Source organism: Tamandua tetradactyla, chromosome 23 (genome assembly GCF_023851605.1).
Source record: "Tamandua tetradactyla isolate mTamTet1 chromosome 23, mTamTet1.pri, whole genome shotgun sequence".
Taxonomy (NCBI): Eukaryota; Metazoa; Chordata; class Mammalia; order Pilosa; family Myrmecophagidae; genus Tamandua; species Tamandua tetradactyla.
The window spans coordinates 41,446,103-41,470,245 of NC_135349.1; the positions used below are offsets into that span (position 1 = coordinate 41,446,103).

Genomic DNA, 24,143 nt, shown 5'->3' on the forward strand with positions numbered 1-24,143 from the left:
AGCTAGTAAGTTGTTGTGACAAGGACCAACTCTAGAACCCCTGATTCCCAATCTCTTTTGTCTGACTGCATGGAAAATATGTGTCCAGGAAGGAACACTTATGGGCAATTTAGAACCTTTTTAGAACTTGGGTTTTCAGATCTTTCTTCTTAAAGCGGATTTAGAATTGAAGGATCTGAGAAGATTATGTCCTTCAGATTTATTTTTAAAATAAATTATACTTATTTTTGGGTGGACCACAATGGCTCAGTGGCAGAGTTCTCACATGCCAGAGACACGGGTTTGGTTCCTAGTGCCTGCCCATGTTTAATATATATATAATATATAATATATATATTAATATAATATATATATATTTATTTATTTTGGGGGTAGGGAATATCCACACATGGTATATAATTTTTAAAAGTGACAGAGAAAAGTAAATTTCCCATCTAGTCTCGTTCTCTAATGACCCATGTTGTTCTCCCTGAGGGCAATCACTGGTAAGGAATAATCTATGCTGTGAGATTGTTCCATTCCCTTCCCTCCCTCCCTCCTTCTTTCCTCAAGGCCACTACAGTGCTACTGGTGCTGTGCAGCCCTCAGGACCACCTCTGCATGCTCTTATCTTCTTTTATGCTGGGAAGCTGGCATTCTACGTGTTGCTTCTTTCACTCAACATTACGTTTTTGTTTTTTTTTTTTAATTTTTAAGATTTTACTTTTTTTAATTAAAGAAGTTGTGGGTTTACAGAACAATGACGCATAAAACACAGGGTTTCCATATGCCACCCTATTACTAACACCTTGCATTAGTGTGAAACCTTTGTCAAAACTGATGAAAACACATTTTTCTAATTCTATAACTGTACTATTAACAATAGTCCATGGTTTAAATTAGAGTTCACTGTGAATGCGGTTTTATGGAATTATAAAAAAATTATACTATTACCATATTTACATACTAACATCTCCTCTTTAATGACTTTCAAATATATATTTCAATATTGTTAGTTATGTCCACAATGTTATGCTTCCATCATCACCATCCATTACCAAAATATCTCCATCGTTACAAATAAGAACCCTGTATATTTTAAGCCTTAACTCCCTATTACCTATGCCCACCCCTGAAAACCTATATTCTAGGTTCTGACTCTTGTGAGTTTGCTTATTCTAATTATTTCATGTCCATGAGATCATACAATATTTGCCCTTTTGTATATGGCTTATTTCGATCAACAGGAAAGTCTTCAAAGTTCTTCCATGTTGTTGCATATATCAGAGCTTCATTCCTCTTTAAGGCTGGATAATATTTCATGGTATGTATATACCACATCTTGTTTATCTGTTCATTAGTTGATGAACACTTGGTTTACTTCCATCTTTTGGCAGTTGTGAATAATGCTGCTTTGAACATCGGTGTGAAAATATCTGCTTAAATCTCTGCTTTCAATTTTTCTGGGTATATACCAAGAGGTGGGATTGCCAGGTCTACGATAATTCTTTACTTCACTTCATGAGGAACCAACAAACTGTCTTCCACAGTGGTTGCACCATTTTACATTCCCACCAGCAGTGAATAAGTGTTCCTGTTTCTCTGCATCCTCTTCAACACTTGTGATTTTCCAGTCTTTTAGCAGTAGTCATTCTAGTAGGTGTGAAATGGTATCTCATGGTTTTGATTCGCATTTCCCTGATAAGCATCCTTTTCATGTGCTTTTTGGCCATTTGTATATCTTCTTTGGAGAGATGTCTATTCAAGTTTTTGACTCATTTTTAAATTGGGTTATTTCCCTTTTTGTTGTTAAGTTTAAGGATTTCTTTATATATGCTGGATATTAAACATTATATTGGATGTGTGGTGGTTTCTAAATATTTTCTTCCATTGTGAAAGTTGCTGTTTTAATTTCATTTGTGCCTTTGAGGCACAAGGGTTTTACATTTTGATGTGGTCCCATTTATCTATTTTTTCCTTTTGTTGCTTGTGGTTTTTTTTTGCCATGGGCAGGCACCGGGATTCGAATCCAGGAATCCAGCATGGCAAGTGAGGAGAACTGCTTGCTGAGCCACCATGGCCCGCCCTGTTGCTTGTGTTTTAAGTGTAAAGTCTAAGAAACCATTGCTTAACACAAAGTCCGTAAGATGTGTCCCTACATTTTCTTCTAGGAATTTGATAGTTTTAGCTCTTAAATTTAGGCCTTTGGTCCATTTTGAGTTGATTTTTGTTTAAGATGCAAGGTAGGGGTCCTCCTTCATTCTTTTGCAAATAGGGATCCAGTTTTCCTAGCATCATTTGTTGAAGAGACTCTTTTTAATCCCAATTTAGTGGTCTTTGCCCCAGTTGGTCGTCAATGTGAGGGTTGATTTCTGAACTCTCAATTTGATTCCATTGTTCTATATATCTGTACTTGTGCCAGTATCGTGCTGTTTTGGTTACTGTGGGTTTGTAACAAGTTTTAAGATCAGAACAGGTGAGTTCTCCAACTTCATCCTTCTTTTTCAAGACATTTTGACTTCCATATAAATTTTTTGTTTGTTTGGGTGCATGGTCTGGGAATTGAACCTGGGTCTCCCGCATGAAAGGTGAGCATTCTACCACTGAACCACCCGTGCACCCTGGCTTCCATATACATTTGATGATTGACTTTTCCCTTCCTGCAAAGAAGCTTGTTGGAATTTTTATCGGGATTGTGTTGAATCTGTAAACTGCTTTAGTAGAATTGATATCCTAACGATATTTCTCTTCCACTTAATGAACACAGAATATTCTTCCATTTATTTAGGTCTTCTTTAATTTCTTTTAGCAAGTTTTAGTACTTTCCTGTGTAAAAGTCCTTTATAGTCTTGGTTAGATGTATTCCTATATGTTTGATTCTTTTACTTGCTATTGGAAATGGATTTCTTTTCTTGATTTCTTCCTCCGATAGCTCATTGCTTGTGTATAGAAATACTACTGATTTGGGGGAGTTGATCTAGTTAATCACCACTTAGCTGAGTCCACTTATTAGTTCTAAAAGCTTTGTTGTGGAATTTTCAGGATTTTCTGCATATAGGATCATGTCATCTGCAAGTAGGGAACGTTTTACTTCTTCCTTTCCAATTTGGATGCTTTTTATTTCTTTTTCTTGCCTGATTGTTTCTGCAGAATAATCTGAATAACAGTGTTAACAGTGGGCATCCTTGTCTTGCTTAGAGAGAAAGCTTTCAATCTTTCACCATTATTTAGCATTTTATTTGTGGATTTTTCATACATGCCCTTTATGATGTTGAGGAAATTTCCTTCTATTCCTAGTTTTCTAAGTGTTGTATCAAGAAGGAATGCTGGATTTAGTGAAATGCTTTTTCTGCATCAATTGAGATGATCCTGTGTTTTTTTCCTTCATTCTGTTAATGTGATGCATTATATTAACTGGTTTTCCTACGTTGAACCATGTTTGCATACCAGGGGTAAATCTCACTTGATTATGGTATATAATTCTTTTGAGGTGTTGTTGAATTTTGTTTGCTAGTATTTTGTTGAGGATTTTTGCATCTATATTCATAAAGGATATTGGTTTGTAATTTTCTTTTCTTGTGGTATCTCTATCTGGCTTTGGTATGAGGATGATGTTAGGTTCATATTATGGATTAGGGAATTTTCCCTCCCCGTCAATGTTTTGGAATAGTTTGAGCAAGATTGGTGTTGTCTTCTTGGAATGTTTGGTGGGATTCCTCTGTGAAGTCATCTGGTCCTGGGCTTTTCTTTGTTGGGAGGTTTTTGATTATTGGTTCAATTTCCTTTCTAGGTTTTGGTTTGTTAATATCTTTGCTTTCTTCGTGAGTCAGTGTAGATAATTTGTGTGTTTCTAAGAATTTGACCATTTCATCTAGGTTATCCCATTTATTGGTGCACAGTTGTTCATAGTATCCTTTTATAGTCCATTTATTTCAGTGGCATCCATAGTAAAGTCTTTATTTCATTTCTAATTGATTTATTTATGTCCTCTTTTTTTTTTCTTCATCAGTCTAGCTAAGGGTTTGTCAATTTTATTGATATTGTCAAAGAACCAACTTTTGGTTTTGTTGATTCTCTTTAATGTTTTTTTCCCTTTATTTCACATATCTCCATTCTAATCTTTGTTTTTTCCTTCCTTCTGCTTTATTTAAGTTTAGTTTGCTCTTCTTTTTCCAGTACTCTCAATTTTGAGGTTTGGTTTTTGTTTTGAAATTATTCTCCTCTTTTAATATACAATGTAGAGCTATACATTTCCTTCTCTGCACTCATAAGTATTGGTGTGTTGTATCTTTATTTTCATTTGCTCAGGATATATTCTATTTTCCCTTGTGATTTCCTTTTTAATCTATTCTTTAAGAGTATGATGTTTAATTTCCACATATTTGTGAATTTTCCATTTGTCACCCTGTTACTGATTTTTAGCTTTATTCCATTGTGATCAGAGAAGACACACTGCATGATTTCAATATTTTTAAATTTATTAGACATATTTTGTGACCTAAGATATGGTCTATCATGGAGAATAATCCAGGGGCACTTGAGAAGTATGTGTTTTCTGCTGTTGTTGGGCAAAGTGTTCTGTATATGACTGTTAGGTCTCGTTGGTTTAGAGCGTCATTCAAGTTGTACATTTCCTTATTGATCTTCTGACTACATGTTCTATCCATTATTGAGAATGGTGTATTAAAGTCTCCTGTGATTACTGCAGAACCATCAGTTTCTCCCCTCAAACCCGTCAGTATTTGTTTCACGTATTTGGGGGCTTTGCTGCTGGGTACATATATATACATTTATATTTGCTACATTATCTTGTTGAATTGGCCCCTTTATCAGTGTATAATGACAATCTTTCCCCCAATAACTTCTTTTTTTTTTTTTTTGCATGGGTAGGCACCAGGAATCGAACCTGGGTCTCCGGCATGGCAGGCAATAACTCTGCCTGCTGAACCACTGTGGCCTGCCCTCCCCCAATAACCTTTGACTTAAAGTTTATTTTATCTGATATTATTATAGCTATCCCAGTCCTCTTTTGGTTACTACTTGCATGGTATATTTTTTTCTATCCTTTCGCTTTTAACCTACTGGTGTCTTTGAATTTAAAGTGAGTCTTGTGTAGACGCCTTGTGAGTCTTGTATAGTTGGGTCATGCTTTTTTATCCACTCTGTCATCTCTGCCTTTTGACTGGAGAGTTTAATCCATTTACATCGAAGTCACTACTGATAATTCAGGGCTTTCTTCTGTCATTTTGCCATTTAGTCTTTGTGAGTCTTATACCTTTTCTTTGGTCCCTCATTTCTCCCATTAATAATGCCGACTTTTATATTTATTAGATTTTTTTGTGATGCACCATACTGAGTGTCTTCTCATTTCTATATGGAAACATTTTTCATCTATTTGCCTTGTGGTTACTATGGAGTTAAAATTTAACGTCTAAAATATATAACAATTATATTAGTTTGATGTCAACTTGACTTCAATAGTGTATACATACACTTTTCCTATACCCTCTGACCTCCCAGTTTTTTTTTGTACTTTTTACCCTTTATATTTTTGTACATTGTATATCTAAACAGATTCATCATTGCTTTTTATACATGTGCAGAGAGAACAGTTTACTGGTCGTTATGGTACTTTATGCTCGGGAGTGTTCTACTGGGCTGCAGAGTCTTGAATTAGTTGTTTCAGCCTGTTTAGTAGTTGTTCTGGTAGAGAGACTTAATCCTGGAGCGTCTTATCCACCGGCTCTCCACAATCCACTCCACTTATGTTTCCAAGATGCATTTTTTTTTTTTTAACATGGGCAGACACTGGGAATTGAACCCGGGTCTTCGGGCATGGCAGTCAAGCATTCTTACCTGCTGAGCCACCGTGGCCCGCCCAGCAAGACGCATTTTTGTTAGTACATGTAGATCTAGACCGCACATTTTTAACTGCATAGCATTCTGTCTTATAAACTTTCCACAATTTATTTATTCATAGCCATAGTAAAGGAATTTAAATTGATTCTAGGAGTTTGCTGTTACAAACTGCTATGGTTAATATTTTCATCTAAAGTTCTGTGAAAATCACACATATGTGAAGGTTTCTCTGCGGTGGTGCCTTTATTGGGTTTTATAGTATGTTTATCTTTGACTTTCCCAGACATTGCTGAATTGCTCTGTCAAGAGGTTGTACCCTCAATGGCAGAGTATGAGAGTTCTAGTTATTCCACATTCTCTTAATACTTTAGTATTGTCAGTTAAAAAAGGTCTATGGTGTCCTTGCCCTTGTCTAAAACATGTTGAAATAACACTTTGAAGTGGTGGAGAGTTAAGCTACTGATGATATTAATTAGCCAGAATTCAAATCCAGGACCTATGCCCATGGCCTAAACCACTATGCAATATTGGTATTTATTCCAAGTGGGAGTGGGGGTACCTTGTAGGTAGGTTCAACTGTATACAATAGATAAAATTCCTATTTTAAGTCACTCCTGAAGAAAAGGGTCTTGTTAAAGCAGTCATTGCTTTTGTAAAACTGAACTTTTGAAAGATCATTCATGCATTTGACAACATTTTTTTGAGTGCTTCCTATGAGCTGTGCCCTGGTAATAGCTGGTAAACAAAAGTAACACAATCTTTCCTGCCCTCATGGAGCTTGAAGCCCACTAGGGCAGAAAAATATGAACTGGACAACCAAAGAAGAAAATGCATACAGGCAAGCTATGAAAGAATATTGGAGGGTTATGAACAGAAAAGCTTTGCTGAGGAAATGATATACAGGCTGAGATGTGAGAGATCAGTCGGAGGTAAACAGGCCAAAAGAGTGGGAGCAGGAAGTGTTTCAGGCAAGGGGAAATAACATGTGCAAAAGCCCTGTGGCAGAGAATCAAGAATTGTTTTATTGAAACCACAGAACCCATAATGAAGTCTACTTGATTTGTAAGCATTTTTGCATTTTACATCTCTTTGATTAAATGACCTTGCTGTGTTCATATATTGAAACATGTTTAAAATGTTTTATTCATTTAGACATCCTTTCAAAAAGTTATTAGTGTCCACATTCTGTGTATAAAGACCTGTGCATGGGCCCCAAGGCAGATACAAACTGGTATGGCATGCATTTAGGGCCTCCAGGCAGAAAGCACAGGAGTGGCATGCAAATGACTAAATATTAAAGAGTTAAACATAAACACACAAAGTAATTCTACAGCTGCAGGCTAACAGATGTAGAATGAACGGTAAAGGTTTCATAGGAGGAAATGGGTCAAGGGTCTGGCTTCCAATTTCTGCTCTTCTGAACTAATCATGCACAGTCTGAGATTCATGGAACTCAAGCAGTAAATCAGCTCTGGTGCTCTCCTACGGAGCCAAGGGCATTGGAGTCCAGTGGTTAAGAGGGTGGGGTTTGGGGACAGGCAGCCTGGGGGCTGAGTCCCTCCACCACCACTTATTGGTTCTTTGAGCTTGGGTGAGTTTATTCAACCTGTTTTCTTATTGATAAAACAGGGGTAATAGGAAGAGTCCACCTCATAGGGTTGTTCTGAGGATTAAATGAGATCATTGATATGAAGTGGTTAGAACAATTGGCATGCCATCAGTGCCCAATAAATGTTAGTTACTGACTGAGTCTATTCATTCGGCACATGTTATCTGAGCATTTCCTATGTGCCAGGCAGGTACCGTTTGAGGTGCTAGAGATATGGGGCTGAACAAAATGGACAAGTTCCCTATTGTCATGGGGTTTATATTACAGTGGGGGAGACAGACCATGAGCAAACAAACACATAAATGCACGAGAGAATTTCAGATGGTGAGTCTATGAAGAATAAAACCAAGGTATGGGGAACAAGTTGATGGGGGGGGGAGAGGTAGGTCTTTTTAGATCAGAGAAAGTGACATTTGCATTTGGTTAAGGATGAGGAGAAAGATCTGTAGGAAAATAATTCGAGACCATGGGAATGGCAAGTGCAAAGGCCCTGGTGCAGCACTGAGCTCGGTATGTTCATGGAACAAGACAAGGCCTCTTATCTGTCCTTTATATCTCCCATTTTACAGATGAGAAAACTGAGGCTTGTATATATTAGGTGATTTGCCCAAAGTTACATACTGAGCAAAAGGAGGAGCCAGAAATTGACTCCAGCTTTGCCTGACTTTATGGCATATCAAGTTCTTTTTTGCTTATTTTTGGCCATAGAAAGGGTTCTCAGTTGGAAGAAGAGACTTCTGGGTCCCATGTTGCCCTACTTGGATCAGTGCCATCATTTCTGAGATCCTCTTTTTTTGTTTTTTAATCCATTAAGTGATGCCCACATTCCCTCACGTCTTTGCCTCCTGAGCTTTTAAGGGGACAGGAATAGATAAGATGCTGGGGTCTCCCCAGAAAAAGTCTTCATAAATTCTGCAGTCACTCTTCACCGCTGTCTCCTCCTCCCCAGATGAACACTGTCTGAATTTTGATGCTCAAAATTTGATCTAATATTTTAGAATATTATAGCCTCCTCTATTTAATGCCATAAGTCAGTCTCATCAAGTCCAAGTGAAATTGCTAGGGATTCAAATTGACATTTCCTCAAGTTTCTAGCAATTGCCTCTTGAGAACCTAACCTGCACGCACTGAAATTCCGGCTCCTTTTGTGCAGGTAGGTTTTCCCTGAAGGCCACATGAGCATGCTTAGGAGGTTCCCCAGGATGAGAGAGAGAGATGTGTGAACCCGTGAGACCCCTAGGGAAATGGAACCATGCCTGGGTATTGATTTTCTGAAAAAGAAATGAGAAGGTAGAGTTTTCAACTCTCTGACTTGACATTTGCTCTAACTCCCCACATCAAAAAACCCTTTCATTTTCCACAGTGGCATGTTTGCCCCGGGCAGGTGTGGATAGGGTCTGTGGGTATGTCTAATGAGTGAGCAAACAAAGAAACTGAAGTCATCACTGCCTGATGTTCCATTTCTTAGCTTTTCTCTCAAACTAACTGGCCCAAGGGCTCTGTTGTTAAGGAAACCCAAACAATCCCTTCACAATCAAAATGCCAGTGCTTCCAAAAAAGCAAATCCTTTCTGCTAATGGTGTCGTTGGACAGATTTAAACAGCTGGGTGGTGTAAATCCAATTTTTTTTGTGTGATTGCAAAGCTTCTTGCTTATACTTATGGGGGAATTAATTTCCTGTACTTTGCAGCTCGCTGCACCTGACCTTGAGAGGATTTGGGGAGTGGGTGTCAAGTCCACCGCTGAATGGTATGCTGGCAAGGGAAAGGGTGACTGTTTTCCAAGAGTATTTGCTGGTTTATCATGACTCAGAGGTCCCTGAGGGTTCCTTGGAAGAGGCAGCTGAACTATGGAACAGAGCACTAACTTGGAGTTCTGAATTTCTATCTGTTAGCTCACTACATTTCCTTTTCTGTTGCTGTCTTTGAAAATTCCTTTTCTCTATTACAAAAGTAATGCATACTTGTAAAAATCAAACATTTTATCAGCGTATAATAACGATAATTATAATAGCTCATTCTTTTGAGCACTCACTATGCACAGGACATTTGCAAGCACTGTACACACATTATCTCACTTCGTCCTGACAACTAACCTACGAACATCGAAGCTCAGAGGGGTTGAGTCACTTGTCTGAGGTCACAAAACTGGTGAATGATGAGCCAGGACAATAAACGAGGCTTTTTGTCTCCTGAGTTTATTCATTTAATGACTACATTAGAAATTAGGAAGCTAAAGTGTGTGAAAATCACATCTATTAGAGATAATATGACAGCCAGCCTCATAGATGATCCCCAAAGAAACCTACCTCCTGGTACTCATGCCCTTCTCAAATTCCCTCCCCTTAATTTGGAGCTGGCCCTGTGACTTAGTTTTGGCCACTAGAATATGGTACTTGCATGAATTCTGAGATTAAGTCAAAAGTAAGCCTTTCAAACACTTGCTCTTGGGATGCTTCCTCTTGGATACCAGAGACTCCATGTGAAAAACCCAAGCAATGTGGAAACACCTTGTGTGGGAACCCAGGCAGGCAGCCCCGGCTGAGCTCTCAGCCAACATCCAGCATAAGTTCTCAGCCATGGGGCTGCACCATCTTGGAGAGCAACTCGGTCAAGCCCCCAAGTGACCATAACCTCAGCTGCCTTCTGGCTGCAAATGCATGAGAGGCTCTGAGCAAGAACCACTCAGCTGAGCCCAGTGAGCTCAAGAATCAATAAATAACAATTGTTGTTTTAAGCCTCTAAATTTTGGGGTGGTTGGCTATGCTACGACAGGTAACCAGAGGAAAGGTTGGTTAGACACTTGGTGTTTATATCGCCAAGATTTTTATGTGCTTATAATAATAAATATAATTAATAATAATGAATAGCATCACAAAGTGAGGTCGTACAATAATACTGTTGGGCAACTTGATTTTTTTCATTAGAAAGTAAGTCATGGATTTTCCTCCATAATATTAATGAAGTATTTACCTATCACTGGACATTATCTTTTTTTTTGACCATTACAAAGCTTCATTAAATATCCTTCTGTATTTCTGCAGGATAAATTCCCCAAAGTAGAAATGCTCATTTTAAGGGTACACCACATACACCATTTACCAATTGTGTGATGATGAGCAAGTGACCAAAGCTTTCTGAGCTATATCTGAAAAATGGACATCATAATAAATGTCATAAATAAATGGAAATCATAATAAGCCACATAGGTCATTATGAATACATATGAAACAATATATACAAAATGCTTTGCACAGTTCCAAGCACGTAGTAAATGCCCAATGAACGCAATTATCTATTATTTTTAACACCCGGGCCAGTTCAGTTCAATTATTGAGCATCGCTATAGGCCAGACCTGGGGTCAAATGCACAGGTAAGAAAGGGAGAGTCCAAACTCTCAAAGAATCCAAGAGAAGGCTCTAGTTTCCTTCTGTGGCTCATTCCACACACTAACTCCACCCTGTCAAGCAAATTCTTCACTGCCTCCAACCTAATCCCTCTACCTGCAGTACCCCCACTTTGTTTCTCTGCTTGGTGGGAAGAATCTGTGGAATTGTACCCTTAGGAGGCATGGGGACATGGTGACTCAGTTGTCACTTGCGTCCTCTGGAACAGCCTTTGGTCTTTAACATTTTAGTTCCTTGCTCTTCTCTATTATTTTTCTTGTGGAACCCTCTTATGTCACCACATTTTAGCACTTGGGTGAATTCTTTTCAAAGCTCGAGTCCGTGTTTCTTCCTTTCTTTTATCTCTCTTTATAGGGTCTTATGTTATAGGTCAGAGCAGAGCCTGAGGCAAAACATTGCATCTTCATCTGCTTCTGTCTGCTGGCTGTGGCTGTCGGGGTGCCACGTTGAGAAGTCTTCTAAAGCCATGCCTGAGCTTTGTGGTGTTATGATGGGCTGGCAATGTTGGCCATGGAGGAAGAAATGGTGATTTGTCATGGCGTGTCTTCGGCCGTAGATCCATGGTGCAGCCTTGCTGGCTTTCCCCAGAGCTTGACAGAGCAGTGGTGTCCAACATAGACCAGGACCGGCTGAGCTCCTGCAAGGCTCCCCAGTGAGTAGACAGCGAGGGCTAAGATGGCTGCCTTCCCAGGGCAGTCTGATTCAGGGCAGCAGGGAACAGTGAGTCAGCATCCCAGCTGCAGGGCTGGAGCCAACCTTGCCCAACCAATTGACCTTTTCTTGACAGCAGCATTGGTTCTGGTTTTTTGACCAGGGGCAGCTTCTTTGGGTAACCATGACAACAGCTAAGTCTCGATCTTGAAACCACATCCAAGCTAGACAACTGACCTAAAAGTTTCCAAATCTTCCTTCTCAATGCCAAAGTTCATTTTCTTATCACCATCACATATAGAGCACCTACTGTTTTCTGGGTGGCTTTATAATAGATGAGGTAAATTTGATGATTCATTGATGAACATTTTTATTTTAAAACGGATGCATTTGGTTTAAATGGCATTAGAAGAATATTATTTTTCCATTTGGGGTAATGATAAAAGCCTACTTATGAAATAACTTTAGTTTATTTTTAAAAGTGAGTTGATTTGAAGTAAATCATAAGTATTTTACTTGCAAGTAAAATATAAGCCTCTAGTCCCCATTTTATGAATGAAGAAACAGACGTTCAGAGAAGGTAAGCTACCTGCCCAAGGTGGCACAGCTGGTAAGTCAAAGAGGAATTTGAAAGCACCTGATTGTGGCTTCTTGGTTCAAGTTCCATACCAAGTGATGGATGTAGCTGTGGTTTCTCAGTTCCGGGAGTCTGTCACAAAGACAGATGCAGCAGGGCTGCAGACAAACCAATCTTGGGTCTCACGCAGATGACTCTCCAGCAAACACCGATCAGAACAGTGACCAGAAAGGGGAGGCGACTTAAAAATGGGAGGCATGAATTTTGGAGTCTGGCAGATCTGGGTTACCATCCAGGCCTGCACATCTCTAGTTGGTTCTCTTGGGCAAGTTGTGTAAACACACTGAGCTTCGGATTCCTCCTCAGTAAAGTGTTGATAATGATGGCATCTGAATCAAAGGGTCGCACTGAGGGTTAGAAAGAACCACAGGTACAATGCACCTAGCACAGAGCTTGGCACAGGGACGCCCTCAGCAAGTGGCTGCAGTTCTCTGCATGCATGTGATGATCAGGCCTGCTCAGTGGATCAACTGAAGTAGGCAAAAGCCCCACGCCAGGGAAGAACCACTAGCGAATCTTGGCCTGGGCTTCTTCTCCTGGTATATTTCTTGAGGAGAGAAGAACTGGCTCTAGGAAAGACCTTTGACTCATTTCTCATACTTAGTCAATGAAAGTGTCCTTAGACTTTCCTACTTGGCAGGAGATGCCTCAGTGGTCCCATCAAGTTTGAACTTACACTCGAGTGCCCCTGAATGAGCCACTTTCCTTCTCAAGGACTCAGTCTCCATATCTATAAAATGGGCCAGGTAATAATAATGATAATAATAACAATGGTATCACAGCTCACATATATGAAGGCGAATGGGAATTAACAGGCAGACAAGGCATGTGGGGTGAGCGGGCAGGGTATTCCAGGCAGAGTGAGCAGCACGTGCAAAGTCACAGAGGCGTGGGGGTGGGGTGGGGAAACACCTCCCATTCTCTTAGAGCAGCTAACATTTTTCAAGTGCTTACTATGTGCCTAACACTGTGCTTACTTCTTACATACATGAAGCGCATTTACTATCTATAAAGTAACATTTGCTCTAATATGTAACATGCAATGTGCTATCTAATATTGAATATCTAGTATTTAACCCTTATTAATAAAGTAGGTATTATTGTCATGCCTTGTTATAGACAAGAAAGAGGTTTGAAGGGTTAAGAGGTCCCTTGGAGGAGACAGGATGGTATCAAATGCCTCCTCCAGTGCTCCCATTTGCAGGTACTTTGTTATAACAGAGCTGAGCAAGGCTGGCACATTTAATAATAATGTTTCCCCTTACTGAGCACTTACTACGTGTGACTCACTTGCTGGAGGTTTTGCTAGCATTAAATTTAATCTTCCCATGACATTATAAGATAGATGCCAATTAATATCCTCATTTTGAGACAAGGACGCCGAGGCTCAGTGGGGTTAAGTCATCTACTCAGGTCAGACATGCAGTGTGTGCCGCGTCCAGGATTCCAAAAAAATTTATTTAGACGCTAGAGCCCACTCGGAGCAGCTGCTTGTCCAGATGTTTCCACAATTAACTGGGGGAAATTGACCACTAACTAAACAGAAATAGGTCACCTCTTTCTGTTTCTTTCTTTTTAAGCCGTGAATATCAGCTGGCATGTATGTGGCATGAGAGAAGTCAAGGGAAGAGTTCTCTTTGGATAAATTGAAGGGTCTTTGGGGACAGTCGCCACCCTCAGCCCCTGGGAATAAGTAGGACAGAATGGGACACTAAGTTTACCCCTGTCCCTAAGGATCTAATAGCTTTCTTAAAGTCCAAAGGATTGGATTGAGGGTCCAATTGCCCCTTTCTTTGACTAACACTCCCCACTGGCTAATTCCTCCTTGTTTTCTTCCTCATGTCCTGACCTCCAGCTGGGGACTGCACTGGGCAGAGGCTGCTCATCTGCTTTGCTGCTTGGTGGGCCCAGGTCAAAGTCACCAGGTGCCAGGGGACCAACAGGAAGTCAGAGGCTTCCAGACTCTTCGTCTGGAGTTCACTGGGGTGTCAGAGGCTAATTGTGTCTCTGCTTGGGTTGTCACTATTTGATTAAACATTTTGGGCTAAGCACCATCCATCTGCCTCTTCCCGATGGCTGCCAGGGGTAGGTATTTTTAGCTGCGGGCAAATAGCTTATCAATTGTGTATACAAAATGCAGCCAATGCAAAGCCTTCATTTTCTGTTACCCTGCCTACATCTCAGGCAAGGACAAAAGAAGCATTAAGTGAGGTTGGCTTCCATTTATTCATTCAGCAAATATTTCCTGAGCCATCCACTGTGTTCCAGGCTCTGTACCCAGGCACAGGGCTAGAGTGATAGGCAAACACGCATGTGGGTCACCTCCACATGGAGCTTACATTCTATTTGAACCAACCTGTGTAGAAAGCTGTTCTGCCATCTACTAGCTCTGGGACATGGGTAGATTACACATCCCTCTGGGACTTCTCTCACTTGAAAAGTATGTACTGAGTGCTGGTGAGGGCGGCAGATCTCTCCCTTCTAGGCAGAAAGGGAAAGAGGTTCCCTGGCAAAGCAACATGTGATCTAGGCGACCCAGGCATTCTCTTTGTGGACACAGAGAGGAAGCAGTGAAAAGTTCCAACCTCAGGGACAGGGGTAAAGGAGGAGATGGGGAGAGTGGCGCTTCAGGATGTCAGAATGAGCCAAGGCTGGGCAGTGTGATGCTGAGTGACAGAGTCAAGAAACAGGAATATAATAAAGAACATTTTAAAAATAACTTTTCAGCCAGTGAGCCAAATGGTCTTTCCAGCCTGAGACTTCTCTTCCCTAAAGCCACCGCTCAGCTGACAGCTGGTTTCGAGGCAGCTGAGGCAAGTGTGAACTGTCGGAATCCACTGTTGCCTTCACAGCCCCAGCTGCTTTCTGGTATTAGGTCTGCATCAAGTGTCTCTGACTTAAAAGAGAAAAGAGCAATAACATGGCATCCAGAAAAAAAAATTATTTAGCAGAGAATTCTTTGTTTCAGAGCACATTGTTATGACCGATCTACGTGCGCTGGTTTCCTGCAAGTGCCCCATGAGCTGAGTATACCTATAATCACTGCTGCTTTGCTGACTCAGAAGGCACTGCAGGCTTCCCAGCGTCATCGCAGAAGGACGATATAAGTGGAGAAGAGTGCAGACTCCGGAGCCAGGCTGCCAGGGTTCAAACCTAATTTTGTTGGTTTCTAGCTGTGTGACCTTGGGAAATTTACTTAAACTCTCTATGCCTCAGTTATCCTCATCTATAAAAAGGGGATGATATGATACCTCTAGCATATTTAATCCAGGCTCGTTGTGAGGATTAAATGAATTAATATAGGGCAAGTGCTTAGAACAGTTCCAGGCGCCATGTACACTATATAAATTTTACCACCACCAGTCAGCTTAGAGGTCCGAGAGGGAGGGGAGTGTGTCTGCTTTGTTCATTACTGTCACTATGTGGACAACCCTGTTACACGGTTTCTGGTGTATAGTAGGTACTCCAAAAGTATATGCTGAATGACTGAATGAATAAGTGTGACTACTGATCAACACAGCATCAGAGACATGTAGAAAGGCTGGTTAACAGTTCTGATGAATAGATTGGGAGATTACTAAGGGCTTATCTCAGAAGATGAATCAGGCGATGTGATCAGGGTAACTGGAAGTTAACTCAGTGGTCAGTGTTTGAGAGAAAGCTTTTTGGGACTATCAGTTCCCCAAGAAGAGGTTTTGTACCGGAATCCTCCATGTGAATCCAATTCACTTCAACATAAATTTAGGGATGACCAATTTCTTGCCAGAACTGACCAGGCGCCCCAGGAGGGCCAGACCCATGTCTCGGATTTAAAGAGCTCACTGACAATGAAAGCAGAGCATGCAGGGGCCACTTCAACCTCCCTGCTCCCTGCACTGGCTTTTTGCTAGGGATTGCAAACTCAAATGCCAGCAGGGGCCGGGCAGGTAGCATTACTGTGCAAGGAGGGCATGTGGACAGGAGAGGGCAGGCCCCATGTCAAGGGGGCAGCCGCTGCTTAGCTTCACCCAGCGGTTTTGAATGAGGGAATGGCAGGCAACTGCGACCAGGCCTCCTAATGTTTCAAGAGAGATTTGAAGCCACAAGTATACCCCCCACCAGTCCCCCACACAGGGTGGATGCTGGATTGAGACTTCTGCTCCAAAGGCCAAAACGCAATATCTTTGCATTCGAACAGGGTACCTCTCCCACTGCCAGCTCCCTCCTGCAACCCACACAAATTACCCCAAACTTTACTTTAGAATCATCCCCTGAACACACAGTGCTGTTTCTTACCTCCTTGGAATTTCATGGTGTGGTAGCTTGAGCTATATAGCTCAGATAAATAAAAGGGTTCTCAATCTTAATCCATTCCTGAGAACGCAAACTCATTGGTAAATAAGACCTTCTGAAGACGTTATATTTAGTCAAGTGTGGCCAGCTGAATCAGGGTGGGTCTCAATCCTATTCCTGGAAGCCTTATACAGAGAATGCCACAGGAAGGAGCTAGAAATTGGAAATCAACAGAACCCAGAAGAGGAAGGGGAGACTACTGACACATGTTGGGAAAGCCAAGGAACCCAAGGATTGCCAGTCAGCCTGAAGGCTCCCTAACCTGGGCGAAAACCAGCCTTCTAGCTTCTGAAATTGGGAGCAAATAAATTCCTGTCACTAAGCCAAGCCATTGTGTGCTATCTGCAGCTGAGAAACTGTTTCTTCTACCTGGAATGCCTTCCCCTCCCCAACCCTTTGCCTGACAGACTTCTTAATTTTAAAGTTTTCCCTGATCTCAATGCACTGAGTTAAGTACCTCACTGGTTAGAATACTGAGTCCATTTTAATGATCTCCTTTAACCACTATGAGCAGGTAGTGACTGTATCTCTTTTCTCTGAACTTTGAGGGCCTGTCACAGGGCTGCCAAAGACTATATTTGTCAGTGTTTGTGGAAAGAAAGAGTGAAGGATGGATGGATTCCCCAAAGCACTTTGTGCTTGCTATCACTTTCATGATTAGCTGTACTATGTAGGAGACTGAGCTGACCTTTTCCCTCTGCTTTCTCTTCTCTAAACTCAGTCTCACTAGGCAGCCCTCTGGAAACTCCTTCCTGTTAACTCCCTATGATGCTAATGGAGCTGAATTCAAATTTCCCACTACCTTGCTTGAGCAAGATACTAATCTCAGTTTCCTCATCTGTGCAATGAAGACAATCACATCTTCCTATAGGGACATTTAAGCAGAATGAGTAACTTAAACACATGCAAAAGCATTTAGTACCACGTGTGCTTGTGGCAGATGCTCCGAAAATATCATCCTTTTCCCTGTCCAGTGTGATAGACAGTGTCCCTCTCAGAGCACTGACGCCTTCTTTTGTTGAAAAATGTAGCGGTTAAGAGCACTGATTCTGAAGCCAGGCAACTCAGGGTTGAATTTCAGCTTGGCCGATTCCTAGCTTTGCAATCCTGGCCAACTTGTTTAAACACTCTGTGCCTCAATGTTCCTCATTTGTAAAATGGGGCTAATAATCTAGGTTTTTCATAGGGTCCTCATGGGAATTAAATAAGTTAACACAAATAAAGTGCTTAGAGGAGTGCCTGGGACATAGTAAATGCTCAATAAATACTGTTATAGCTGTTCATCAACCCAACCAACTCAAGGGACTCTGGAGTGGAGAGGAGTTTGCATTTTGTCCACACTGTTCAGTCAGCCTCCCTCCCCTTCCTTCATTTCCTACTGTGTTCAGGCACTTTGCTACATTCTGTAGATGGCAAGGTAAAACAGCGGGACCAGCTGCTTCCCTCCTGGGACTTCTAGTTTGGCAAAGAAGCCAAAAGATGGCAGAAGACTGCATGCTATGGGAATCCTTAAGAAGGAACAACAAATCTAACCTAGAGGATCATGGAAGCCTTCTTAGAGTAAATGGTGTGTATGCAGTGACATGGGAGAGTAGCTTCCAATTGAATGAAAAACAGGGACTAAAGTGTGCCGACAAGAGGAAACAGACTGTGCAAAGTTCAAAAGGCAAGAGAGAATGCTCTTTGAGCAGCTGACAGGGCAGCATAGAATAGAAGTCATAGACTGACAGCTTGTGGGATGCATTCCAGGTTGCAGATGTGTCTTTAAGAGTTTTGAACCAGTCGCCATATTTGCAAGTTGGAGTATTTCACATCCCACCCAGGGTCTCGGCTTCTTCACTCAGAAGGTATGGCCAACCCCGGCTCATATTTCCATGTGGCCACAATGAGCTGCCGCTGAGTAGGGGGCTGCCCTCCAATGCAACAAGCCCCTGCCAGCTTCACTCACACACGCCCCTGCCCTGTGAGAGGGTTCGGAGGGAGGCTTGGCTGGAGAAGTGGTAGAGAGACAAGACTACATTTGAGCAGGCTCTGCAGCCACGGTCAGGAGCCGGATTTGCCCTCAGGGAATGGGGAGTCATTGGAAGACTTTAAGCCTTAAAGGATTTTGCTAAATAGGAAGCTTATCATTTTTAGAGAAAACCACAGCCATCTCTGAATGGAGAGGAGGGGGTGAAGAACGAGAGTCCTTTATACTCCTCATTGCAACGTACCAACATGGGTTGGTAGTGTGGCTTCTTTTTAAAATTTGAGACAGCAGAGCAGTGACATCCTTCCACACAGTGTACCCCCCCTCCCCCTCTGGGGTTAGCAGGGGTGGGTTCCCTGGGATCTCGGTGTTCAGGAACGTTAGATCCCCTGGTGTACCCGGCCCAGCCGCGTGCTCTCCAAGGCCCCCCTCCTGAGTGGACGTTTTGTTCCACCACGGACCTGCACTCCCTGGCAGACGCGGCGCTGAAGTGGCAGCACCTGCGCCAGGCGACACGGGTGACGGGGAACACACCATGCCCAGAAGGACACTGCCCAATGCCTAATTACCAGGGGCCCTCGGGAAGGCAATTTTCTTTGGTTGGAGAAATTGGTTTTTGTACCCCGAGCCCAAGCACACAGCCGCCTGACATGTAGGTCAAGGAGGCGTAATTATATGGAAATGGCTTGATGTCTGGGAACTTCTAAAAACCCGCATCTGAACCCTGGGAGGCAGCAGAGTAAAAACAGCTTCCGATCTGCCCAGGTTGAGTTCAGCGTGTGAAGGACAGCTTGCTTCCTGGTGACTTCGGAGGGATCTGCTTGTTTTCTGGCTTCAGGGCACAGGAAAAGAAGAGCTTTCCTTGACTGGGGTTTTGAGTGTGGGTGCTGAATCCAGACCACCTGAGTGTGATTCCCAGATCTGACACCTACTGGCTGTGTGATCATGGGCAAGTTACCTAACGTCTCTGTGCCTCAGTTTCCCCATCTGCAAAATGGGACTGATAATAGTACCCACCTCATGGGATTGCTGTGAGGACTCAGTAAATTAGTACACGGAAGGTGCTTAGGAGAATGTCAGGTGCCTGGTGAACACTGGTGGAATTTTGGCTTCTGGTCATCTGCCTATCCCATTTCACTTATGCCCATCCTATATCCCAGCTCAACAAAATCACTGTACTTGAAGCTCCTCGAATAAGCTACAATGTCTCCAGCCTCTGGACTTTTGCTGAAGGAGCTCCCTTTGCCCATAATACTTCTCCATCCATTTTGCCTGGTCAACTCTTGCTGTCCTTCAGGAACCTGCTCCTCCACCCACCAGCAATGATAATAGATACCTCCCACGCTTTGATGTACCTCTGCCCACCATGAAACAAATCACCTTCCATTCACCTCTGAGCAGAAATAACAATTTCCAAGGGAGGGCAGAGAAAGCATCAGGAGAAAATGAAATGTGTGTTTTTTTTTTCCTCCTTTTACAAATAAGAGAAAATGTAAATAATGTTAATAGCAGTAGCAGCAGTTATAACGATGATGATGATGGTGATGGTGATGATAAATGATTCTATACCTTTTTTGCTATCAGCGGAAAGCAAAAAAGGTCTTAAGAATAAAAAATAACTCCCATTTAGCAATCTCGTATTAAATGCTAGAAACTGAGCTAAGTGCGTTGTATTTAATGGTCTTTGCTGCTTCCTCTCCTACCCCACTTCAAAAGTAGGTATCATTTGACCTTCTATAGAGGAAGGAATTTAGGATTAGATTTAGAGACTTACTAAGGATACACAGGTAGTAAATTGCAGAGGCTGGATAAGAATCAAAGTCTGCCCAATTTGCAAAGCCTCGGTCAAGACAGAAGGTTTCCACTGACACGAAATTAACTGCAGGACAGAATTTATGCCACATCTTCTGGCCTGTTGGTCAACCCCCTGTCATGTGCACATTGCTGGGTGCTCCCTACTCCAGGATGCCCAACTCTTCACTCCTCCTCCATGGAACAAAGACCTTTCCTTGCCTGCCTGGGGTTTCCTTGGAGGACTAGGACTTTCCTTGGTTGAACAAGGAAGGGGTGGGCTTCTTTCTTTGGCAGAGGGAGCCTCAAGTGCAAAATCAAGGAAGTGTGAAAGCATGCTGTGTTGGCAGAACTATAAAATGACAGGCTTGGCTGGCTTGTGAACCGGCAAGGAAATGAGGGAAAGAATTTAAGAACCCAGTGTGACAACCTCAGTGAAATTGCTTTGCAAACTTCCAAGGTTGTTGTGGGCACTGAAAGAGACAATGCATGTAAAGCAGCTTTGCAAACTGAAAATACGTTAGGCAAATGTTAATTATGATGAGATGTTTTTAGAGGTAGCCAGATTGGTATCAGGAGCAGGATGGCAGAAAATTAAAATATCTGCTAATTTCTCTTGAATCCAAATGCTCAAAAACATTCATAAATGAAGAATTCTAATTTCATTGCTCTCATTTCTTTTTCAGATGAATAGATGGTAATAGATTTCAGAAACAAATAAGAATTCAGTCAATTTCCTAGCTACTATTAATTACATCACTAAGTTTTGAGACTCGGAGTAATTTTTGTTGCCCACTCATATAATCATATACAGCTAATTTGTTATCAAAATACCTCTTAGATACATGCTGCCTTTTCTCTTTCCTTGGCCATCTTTATGTTGGGAGCTCCATGAGGGCAGATCTGTGTCTATTGTGTTTACTGCCATATTCTTAGCCCCTAGTTTTCCTAGTCTAGAAAACTCCAGGGAAAGAACTAAAAAGTTATCTGAAGCAGGAAGAGAGACATCAAGAGGACCAAAACCAGAAGACATCAGCAAAGGAAGATTCTATCTACAATATTTTAAGCACTGATACCGTTGCAGGGTTCTGCTCTGTGCAGAGAGGGAGAGAAGGGTTTCCTCTCCAGCATTTTGTCTCCAGGTTCTCAGACAGACCTGCCTGTGCCCAAAGTCTCAAAAAGTCTCTCATGAAACTGTTTTTTCCATTTCCATTGGCTCTTACCAATGTTAAAAAAATTAGGGCTGAAAGGCAGTCTGCCTAATGGGGGAATTAGATGCCACAGGCATTATCATCCTTGATGTCCCCTTTAGGGAAAACATTTTCTGTCTGGTTCCTTGAGATATACTTCTCCCTCTCTCCTTACAATGCTGACCCCCAAAGCTGTGTGTTTCAACCTTACCTCTCCATTTCAGAAGAGTAAGATTATGGCTTTAATGAAAACACCCATTTGGGTGATTTGGAACCAAGGAACTGTTCTGCCCTAAAGTACTACTGAAATCACCACTTCTTGTCACGGTTAAGCAGATAGGAGCACCAACTTTACAGCCCAGTATCTGGGTCTGAAGCATGGTTTTGCCATATTATTAGCTGTATGATCTAGTTATGCAACTTACTTTGCGCCTGTTTCCTCATCTACAGAATGGGTAATAAAAGCTCCTACTTCATGGAGGTGGAAGGATTAAATGAGTTAAATCATTAAAGTACTTAAAACTGTGCCCAACATGTAGTAGGCATTCAGTAACTGTTAGTTATAATCATGGTAGATGATGATTAGTTTAGATTCTACCCATCAAGACTTTAGCAACCTCACTCTCCAAATTTCAGCCGTGGATAGTGCTTCATGGGGATGGGGGTAAATGAGTCAGGAGTGCAATATTTGGCCACTGGTTTGGGCTCCCTGTATCACTCTGAGCGTCTCTCCAGAATAGCAAATTATTACACTATCTTGTAAAAGGTTGGACCATATAAAATGGACATTTTAAAGGAAAAAAAATAGTGATAAATTGAGTTCCATATGGTACAATCTAATAATTATCTATTTACTTGCTTTGCCTTACAGATGGTCATGCCATCCTTCTCTTCTCTAGTCTTTAGCATTGGTCTTGATGCAAAGGAGATGCTCAGTGCTGGTTTATGAGGAGGAAATGGACTCATGATCAAAATACACAGAGTATATCTGGATCTCAGAAAGGAGAAAGGTGAGTTCTGGACTGTAGGGGCAAAAGGTCTGCCCTGACACCCATCACCCCATCTCCAGCACTGCCCCCCAACCCAAGACTGTGGTTGATGCATTCCTCTTTGTTCCATAGTACACTGGTCTTCCTTCTACCTCGTCACTGTAATGGGAGTTTACTTCTTTGTCTCCCAACTGCTGTGTGCTCCTGAGGGCAAGAATCTAGATTTATTTGTCTTCGTAGCATCAGTAACTAGCACACAATTCACAAATGAATGAATAATGGAGAGTTCAGCAGGATTCAGAGGAATGGCCCCATTTGGACTTTTGTCCCTGACCTGGCCATAGAATGACGAGCCCTGGGTTTGAGGCCCAAGGTTGCAGCTTTGCTTTTCAGCTCTGCCTACTGTTAACAACTTGGGAAAATGATTTAACTCCTTCAAGTTTCAGTTTCGTAATGGATAAGAAAGCCCTTTGTAAATTATAATTCACTTTGTATACTGGTGATCACTACAATAATCTTAATGGTTACTACTGAATACTCTTTTTAAGCATTAGGAACAAGGCGTGGCACATGATAGATGGTCAATAAACTCTTAATAAATGAGCTGGATTTGAAATTCTGAGCTCTTGATTGAAATTGAGCGCACTTATGGCTGATAAAGGAAACTTCGGAATGATTTGTAGGACAGCAGATTTTTCAGGGTAATCATTCAACACAATATGCTCCTCAAAAAAACAACAACAGCCAATTTGATTCCCATTTGGTAGGTTACTTGCAGAGTGGAGAGGGAATTCACCTACCTGGCTTTGCTTAAAAATAATCTTAAGTAATTAAACCATCTGCTCCGGGAGAGGGCAATGGGGACACCAGGAGAGTCCTCACTTAGGAAGGAAGGCAGAGTCCTTCAAAATGTCCCCGGCCATGCTGGGAGGATGAACCAAGACAGAGGTCCGCAGACACAGCGTTTGTCTTGTCTCTGGGGGAGCCGTGGCAATGGTCCTGATGCCTTGCATACCAATGTCTGCAGCAGGTCCAACGGCGAGCTGAGAATGCAAGCAGCGACACACCGGCTTGTCACGTCCCAGCTCTGCCACCCACCAGCTGATTACCTTGAGCAGGTCACTTTACCTCACAGAGCCTCAGTTTCTTTGTATGCTAAATGGGTATGCTAAGTACCAATTTCACGAGGATTCGATGCAGCGATGTGGAGGAAGGTGTACATGGCTCAGAGTAAGTGCTCAGCAAATGGTAGTGATTGAAGATGATGATGATGATGATGAAGAAGAAGGAGATAATTATGATCAAGATGTTGTCTTTGGTTTCTTCAAGGATAGTATGGAAACTACATTTGTGTGATTAAGGCTGCAGGCATCCATTCATCTCCCTCTTCATCTGTCCGTCCATGCATCCATCCATGCATCTGTCCACTCATCTATCTGTCCATCCAGTACTTACCAAGCCCTTTACCATGTGCCATGACCCAACAGAGGGGATTAGAATCAAAGAGATGACTCAGACTCCATGCCTACTGTCAGCAGTTCATCATATAATTAAGCACCTTTGTGATGGCCCCAAGCAGAGCTAAACCCTCTTCCTTTGGGTCCCCACAAAAATTTCCTCCCCACACCTCATGTTGTAGAACACATGGCATGGTTGTACAATCATAGATATGCCTTTCTCTCTAACTGCATTGTGAGTTCTTCTAGGGCAGGACCATTTCATGCTCATCT

The 24,143-nt window shown here is 42.0% G+C and overlaps 1 protein-coding gene across 1 annotated transcript in view; it reads right to left on the minus strand.

Annotated features, from left to right (window-relative positions):
• GPR139 (G protein-coupled receptor 139) overlaps positions 1 to 24,143 on the minus strand; it is a 38,680-nt gene that overhangs the window by 1,233 nt on the left and 13,304 nt on the right. The gene's annotated exons all lie outside the window — the stretch shown is intronic.